General features: G+C 35.1%; 1 pseudogene; it reads right to left on the bottom strand.

Annotated features, from left to right (window-relative positions):
• Positions 1-6,383: 6,383 nt before the first annotated feature.
• Positions 6,384-7,026, bottom strand: LOC119512059 (annotated as a pseudogene).
• Positions 7,027-7,384: the final 358 nt, after the last annotated feature.

The raw sequence follows: 7,384 nt of genomic DNA, 5'->3' as shown, positions 1-7,384 counted from the left end.
AATGCTGCCATGAACATTGGCGTGCAGATATCTGTTTGCGTCACTGCTTTCAGATCTTCTGGGTATACACCAAGAAGTGCAATTGCTGTATCGAAGGGTAACTCTATATCTAGTTTTCTAAGGAACTGCCAGACTGTCTTCCAGAGTGGCTGAACCATTATACAGTCCCACCAACAATGAATAAGAGTTCCAATTTCTTCACATCCTCTCCAGCATTTGTAGTTTCCTGTTTGTTTAATGGCAGCCATTCTAATTGGTGTGAGATGGTATCTCATTGTGGTCTTAATTTGCATCTCTCTAATAGCTAGTGAAGCTGAACATTTTTTCATGTGTTTCTTGGCCATTTGTATTTCTTCTTCAGAGAACTGTCTCTTCAGATCTTTTGCCCATTTTTTAATTGGGCTGTCTGTACTAGTGTCATTGAGTTGTAGGATTTCTTTATATATGCAAGATATCAGTCTTTTGTCAGATACATGGTTTCCAAAAATTTTTTCCCATTGAGTTGGCTGCCTCTTCACCTTTTTGACAAATTCCTTTGAGGAACACAGACTTCTAAGTTTGAGGAGTTCTCATTTATCTATTTTTTCCCTTGTTGCTTGTGTTTTGGGTATAAGGTCTATGAAGTGACCTCCTAATACACTGTCTTGAAGATATCGCCCTACATTATCTTCTAGGAGTTTTACAGTACTGTCTTTTTTATTGAAGTCTTTGATCCACTTTGAGTTAATTTTTGTGTAGGGTGTGAGGTAGGGATCCTCTTTCATTTTTTTGGATACGGATATCCAACTCTCCCAGCCCCTATTGTTGAAAAGATTGTTATGTCCCAGTTCAGTGGTTTTAGAGGCCTTATCAAAGATCAGTTGGCTGTAGATCTGGGGGTTAAAAGTGACATTTTAAAGATAAATCCAATCATGCCTTTTCAGCTTTCAGAACTTGACCTAAATCCTCTCATACATAGGTATACCTCTAGAACAAAGGTGCTAGGCCTAAGAGACATATTGAATACACTTTGGAAATTCTTTCTAGCCAGAAAGTGAATAAGGTCAAACAATCAAGCATGGTTGTGGTATTTTTCAGATACCAGCTAAATTTAGCATGGTGCTTTACCTTCTCACTCTTACTCAGTATGAAATGTTTGAACTCACAAGGAGGTATGGAGGAGGATTCTGTTTACTTTCCTGCAGCTGTAAATTTTGGAGGAAGATCAAGTTTTAAAGTTATTTTTCTCATTCTAAAGTTTACTTTTGGTTTTCAAGGACTCCATGGCTTCTTAGGACATTGAGACAAGGCATGTTCATTTTTTTTTTACTGTGAATTTATAGTAACTAATTTGATGGTTTTAAAAAAGACATAGAATAGTGTTGTGTTTGTCAGTAAGCTATTAGAAATAGATTGTTGGTTAACCCTTGCTCCAAGTCTGATGTTTAACTTCTTAAAGTAAACACTTGCAGGTCACAGGAGTGATTCCTTGTAGTTCTTTACATATCATCTCAGTTAGAGAAGTATTAATGGTAAATGACACATTTGATAAGTATATCAGTTCCTCATTTTGATTTAAAAGCCAAAAGTCAATTAAATTTATGAATGAAACCAGTCTCTTAGATTCTAAACTATAAATTCATAATAATTTCATGAAAAATATACCTTTTAGAATTTCAATATGATTGAAATTGTTGACATTCAAAAGTTTGCAGAAGGAAACTATGAACTCTTAAAAAGGTTTTCAAAATGTTTTAAGTTTGTAAAATTTCCATGACATGGGAAAGTGTCTAGTAGTTGCTAGATCTTTGAAATAATCACCTGCAATAAGATTAACACCTCTCAACTAGTTAGGGGGTCAGCCCTAAGCTACGGCTTGTTGGTAAAGGGGCTGTTCATTCATAAAGCTAGACCCACCCAATCAAAGGGGCCCTTGGTGGCTGTTCAGGAGGACTCTGAGCCAAGAAAAAGAGATTGCCTCATTTCCTCAAGACTAAACTTTTGATCAGGGCTCTGTAGCCAAGTTAAAAAGTTAGAATGTAATTTTAAACAAGCCTTTAATGGCAATTTGGAATCCACCACCAAACATCCTCCAATTTAAGGAAGCAAAATAACAAGATAGATTGAGTGGGAAAGAAATTGATGAAGGAAATTCACATTTATAGCTACAGTATACAGAGAACTGTTTTTGACGTTTATCAACAAGGCTGATAAATATTTTACCTATAATAAGAAATTATTTGCTTCGGCAATTTAGAACAATCTGGGGATATGACTCGCCCAACTGTCAAGTTTTTAATGATGAAAATGGGATTGGATTTATAAGGTGCTGGGATAAACAGACACAAAATTGACAAGGTTCTTTCTGCCATGGAGCTTATAGTCTAACAAAGAAGGCAGACTACAAACATTTTAAAAAATTAACTTTTATAAATTGTGATTATAGTTTTGAAGGAAAGAAACTGGGTCTTGAGGTAGAAAAATAATGGAGGGGAACTAAATAGAGTGGTCAGAGAAGTCCTGTCTGAGTTGGGGACTTTTAACTTGAATCTGGGAAAATGAAAAGAAACCACCCAAGGGAAACCTGGTGGAAGGAAAAACGCAGGCAGAGGCAATGCAAGTGCAAAGACCTTGTAAGGAAAAGGGCGTGTTGTAAGAACTGACAGATGGCCAGTGTGCCCAAAGCATCAGGGAACTGGGGGGGTGGGAGGGTGGCATGAAATGAGGTTGTAGAGAAAGATGGGTACAGTTCATATGGGGCAGTTTTTCTCAAAGTTTTTTTTAAAACCACCACTCAAACTAAAAACAAAACAAAAAAAATTTTACGCCTCACTTAGTACTCAAATAAAATGAAATATTCACACAAAACAAAACCTACCTTTATAATGTGTAACACCTATGATACCTATGATAAAGACACAAGGGAATGATAAACACAAAATTCAGAAGGGATGTTACTTTGAGGGGGCTTAAAGAGATGCATTTGGAGTAGGTCATATGGGAATACTTAAAGATTAAACTCTATGTGTTATATATACATTTTGTTATGTATAAAACACTTCATTAGAAAACAGCTATTTAATTCTGTCCGCTGGATAGGCCTAAAGACATTGACTAACCAGTAGCAATAAGCACTGCTAGCATAATTTCCTACCGAAAGGAACTAGAACTCTTTGGGAAAATGATCTATCAGGTATAGGCAGAGAATCTACAGGACAAGCCTTGAAAATTTTGTCATAGATAGCAAGAAGGTTTTGGAATTGCTATGGCTGTGTCAAAAGAACTCAGAAGAAAACTCACAAAGATGGGGAAATTTGAGCCTCAGTAAAGATAAGTACTGCAATGAATTGAAAAATACATCATATATGTTTAATCTGCTTTTCTTATATAAACTGTTACTATTGGTTATACAAATAGTAAATGAGGCAAGGTTTCTCTGTATAGTATTCTAGCTAATAGATGAAGAAGAAATGATAGAATATAACCATTTTGCAACTTATGAATTAATGGATGTAGGCATTGCTCATCAACCACTGCTAACATCACAAAAAAAAGAGGGAGTCAGACATTATGTGCCTTCTGATAGAAGAACACAAACCAGCTATGATGCCCAGGCAAAAGAAATCGAACTTGAATCTGATTATGCCTCTATAACCAACTACCAGTTTACAGGAGATTTACACAGAACAGAGGGAAAACACTGTACCACAGGAATGGAATTTGGAAAACCTAACTGCAGAAAATTCTAACAACCCGGTTTTTCAACAACAACAAGAACAACTACAAACTAGCAAAAGAAAATTGATAGCTGGAGGGGGATCCTATAGATTCAAAGATAACTAAAAGATATCTCAACCAATACCAATATGTCAACCTTATTTGGATTCTGATTCAAACATACTACTTAAAATTTTCTAAGAAATATATAAGACAATTAGAAATTTGAATGCTGACTAGATAACTTGATATTACTATATTATTAAGTATTTTTATACTGAGGTTATGTTAAAAATTAATTTTGCACTTAAAATAATTTTGATTTAGGGGTAAAAATTAATTAGAAACAGAGTGAAATTGGGTTAAATAGTGAATTGAAACAGGTAAATGCAGTTTACTGAATGTATTTTATTTTTCTTTATGATTTATGGTTTTTATGTCTTATTTAAGAAAACTTTTGCTCTCCAAGTTCATAACAATTTTCTCCTATATTTTTTCTAGAAGTTTTAAGGTTTTCCTTTTCATATTTAAACCCTTAATCCATCTAGAACTGATTTTTTTGTAATAATGTGAAGATCTAATTTGTTTGTTTGTTTGTTTGAGATATGGATTATCCAATTGCCAGCAGGATCATTTATTGGATAGTTCATCATTTGCCCACTAATTTATAAAGCTTTTTCTACTATATACCAAGTAACAAAATATTCATGAGTTTGATTTTTGGCTTTTTTATTCTGTTTCGTTCATCTACTTTTCCTTTCACAAATCCTCATAATTTGAATTACTATAGCATCAAAATAAATCTTGATGGGGTTTGGGCAACTAAAAGAAGGCTTTAAAAAAAAGTGTTCAAAGCATATTTCTAGAATAGGAAGGAATTAGATAGAGGAGGTTAAAAAAAAAAAAGGCCATAAAATACTACACTACAAATCATCTATAATGGCTCGTTGTCATTTTTAGTCTTTAGAGTGAAATTAAAAACGATTTTTCACAGAGTAGGATTTGTTCTGGGACAAACTGAACATCAGTGCTGCAACTAAAAATGAAAAGAGAATTCATACTAGAGAAGTCAAGAACTTGCTCTTTTGTACCTAATATGTTTGTGCATGGACTTAGTTTTCATCCAAACATTAATCAGATATTGATTAAGCTTTTGTAGGCAGTGAATATATTATAAGTAAATCACCGAGATGAGATGTTACCTATTTTTTTATCTAAATTGCCTAAGTACAATTTGCTAAATTAAGCATATACTAAACTTGTGATTTGTGAGAAACAGAGGCATTCTGTTTTGAAAGATTTCTAAGTCAATACAATGCATAACTTTTATTAGTAGTACATTTTTATTCCTTAAAGGGAGTTTTGTTTGTTTGTTTAATACATCTGAAAAGAATAAATAGATAAAGAATTGAGACATGAGAAAGCATTGGTTCAACACTAATGGATCTACATTAAGATTTGGGGATGATGGAAAGGATTACCTAAATATTATTAAAAGCAACAGAAAAGGAAACTGCAACCAAAATAAGCTAATAAAATATTAACACTTATGAAGAGTCTTTATAAGACTCTTTCCATGATTTTTTTTTATACTAGGGAGCCTCAACTGACTGCTCTAGGGTTCCTCATATGCAAAACAGAAATAAGGGGAGTCCCCTGACTGGTCCCCATGTTGTTGAGTGTTCTCCCTTCCCCACTTACAACCCTAGCTTCTTAGTGAAGAGGGCCCCCACCCCCATCACTTGACAAGGATGTGAATCATTTCATAAACATCTGTCTTTTAGCACCACCCCCCCCCCATTTCCTCTATATTCCAGGTCCTCAGTTGTGTTCTAGGAACACCATATCATATACTATTAAGCTGCTCATCTTTGCTAAGTGTATGGACAATGACCGACAGGGAAAAAAATTTTTTTAATTATGAACTCAATCCACTTGGTGCATTTCAAAAGGTGCAATACTTTCCTTCATTTATCAGTAAAAGAAGTTAGAAATTAACTTCAAAAAAAAAATTCAGCAAATGGCACATAAATTTCCTTGAAAGTCACAGTCACATATATAGTGCTTCCCAGAAAAGAGGAGGGGCAAGACAGGTTCCAGCCACTTTCACAAATTTCATCAAGTACTGGACTTACTCAAGGGTGGAGAGAAAAGGCAACTTCCAAAAAGTAGTGTGTTATTAAATGAGGCATTTACTATACCCCTTCCTAATTGCACCAGGTGGGGAACATGTTGTTTAAACTAGATCTAGGAAGTAGAATGTGAAATCAATCCATCCTTCTCTATTCAGGGGCTATCTACCACTGGTTAATGAATTTAAAAACAAGACTAAACAAAAACATACACTCCCCAGCCCCCACCCAATCCCCCAAAAAAGGGAAAGAAAGAAAGAAAAAAACAACACTAAGATGTCCCAGATAACTCTCCAGAGTGGAACCAGGGAGAAGCTTCAACAAACCAAATTAGCCTGTTACAGAGTCATCACAAGTATGCCTTCCTTTTAACAACAACAACAACAAAAATTGAAACAACCAACCAAAAACCAGTACTGATCACTTTTCTGATGATACACTAATTTTGGGAGGGGGCAGGAGGGCCATACCTATGGACCTTGTCTCACACAAGTACATGTGGGTAGGTGCGGGGCATTTGTCATTATCGCAAAAACAAATTTTAATTTTTAATTTTTAGTTTGATTTAAACCTTGCTTTTAGTATAATGCCAACACCAGCTGTGCAGAAAGGGCTCTGGAGAGATGTTCCTAGCAGCACACACCTGCGGCTCTCCTTTGGTTCTGGAGGCTCCAGGGCAGCCAATATTGCTTCATCAGATACATTCTTTAGGCCTTTCTGTGTGAGTGAGGACACTTCACATATTTGACAGCCTTTAGGTCATGGGTCAGCTTTTCAGCAATCTCCAGAGGGACAGGCTTCTGTTTGTTCATGGCAAGTTTCTCAGTAGTAGACGGGTCATCTCTGAGATCAATTTGGGTCTCAACAAGCAAGAAAGTAGTCTTTGGACAGTGGTCACTTATCTCACCTACCTACTTTTCTTTCACATTTTCAAACGAGAAAGAGACCACTAAAAACAGACTAGAAATACATCTGCTTGTGGATAACTCAGCAGTCATAATCTGGCATAATCCTCTTGCCCTGCTGTATCAAAAAGTTGGAGAGTATATGGCTCCTCACCAATCATAACTGTGACTGTTTAGTTGTCAAAAACTGTCGGTACATATTCAGGTGGAAATGTATTTGTTGTATAGGATATCAGGAGACATGTTTTACCAAGGGCATTATCACCCACAACAATGTACTTAATTGTCTGCATCACTGAAACAGTTTAGTATCCACTTTAAATATTACAAATTTGCTGTTGACCTCAGCTTCTCTGCCAGGGCATTTATTAGTAATACTTTTAAAAATTGCTCACAAATATCTTAGACATGATCTCGATTTGAAACTACAGTTTCACTTTTTTTAATTAAAGAAATTATAGGTTTACAGCAAAATCATGCATAAAATTTGTAAAATACAGAATTCACATGTATCACACTCTTAACACTTGGTACATTGTTATAATTCATGAAACAACATTTTTATAATTGTACTATTAACTATAGTCCATTGTTTACAATAGAGTTCATTGTACAGTCCTATGTTTCTTTTAAAATTTTTATCTAGTAACA

Source organism: Choloepus didactylus, chromosome 2 (assembly GCF_015220235.1).
Source record: "Choloepus didactylus isolate mChoDid1 chromosome 2, mChoDid1.pri, whole genome shotgun sequence".
In the NCBI taxonomy this organism is placed as follows: domain Eukaryota; kingdom Metazoa; phylum Chordata; class Mammalia; order Pilosa; family Megalonychidae; genus Choloepus; species Choloepus didactylus.
The sequence above is the reverse complement of the archived record's forward strand: the minus strand, read 5'-3'. Positions and strand labels throughout refer to the sequence as shown.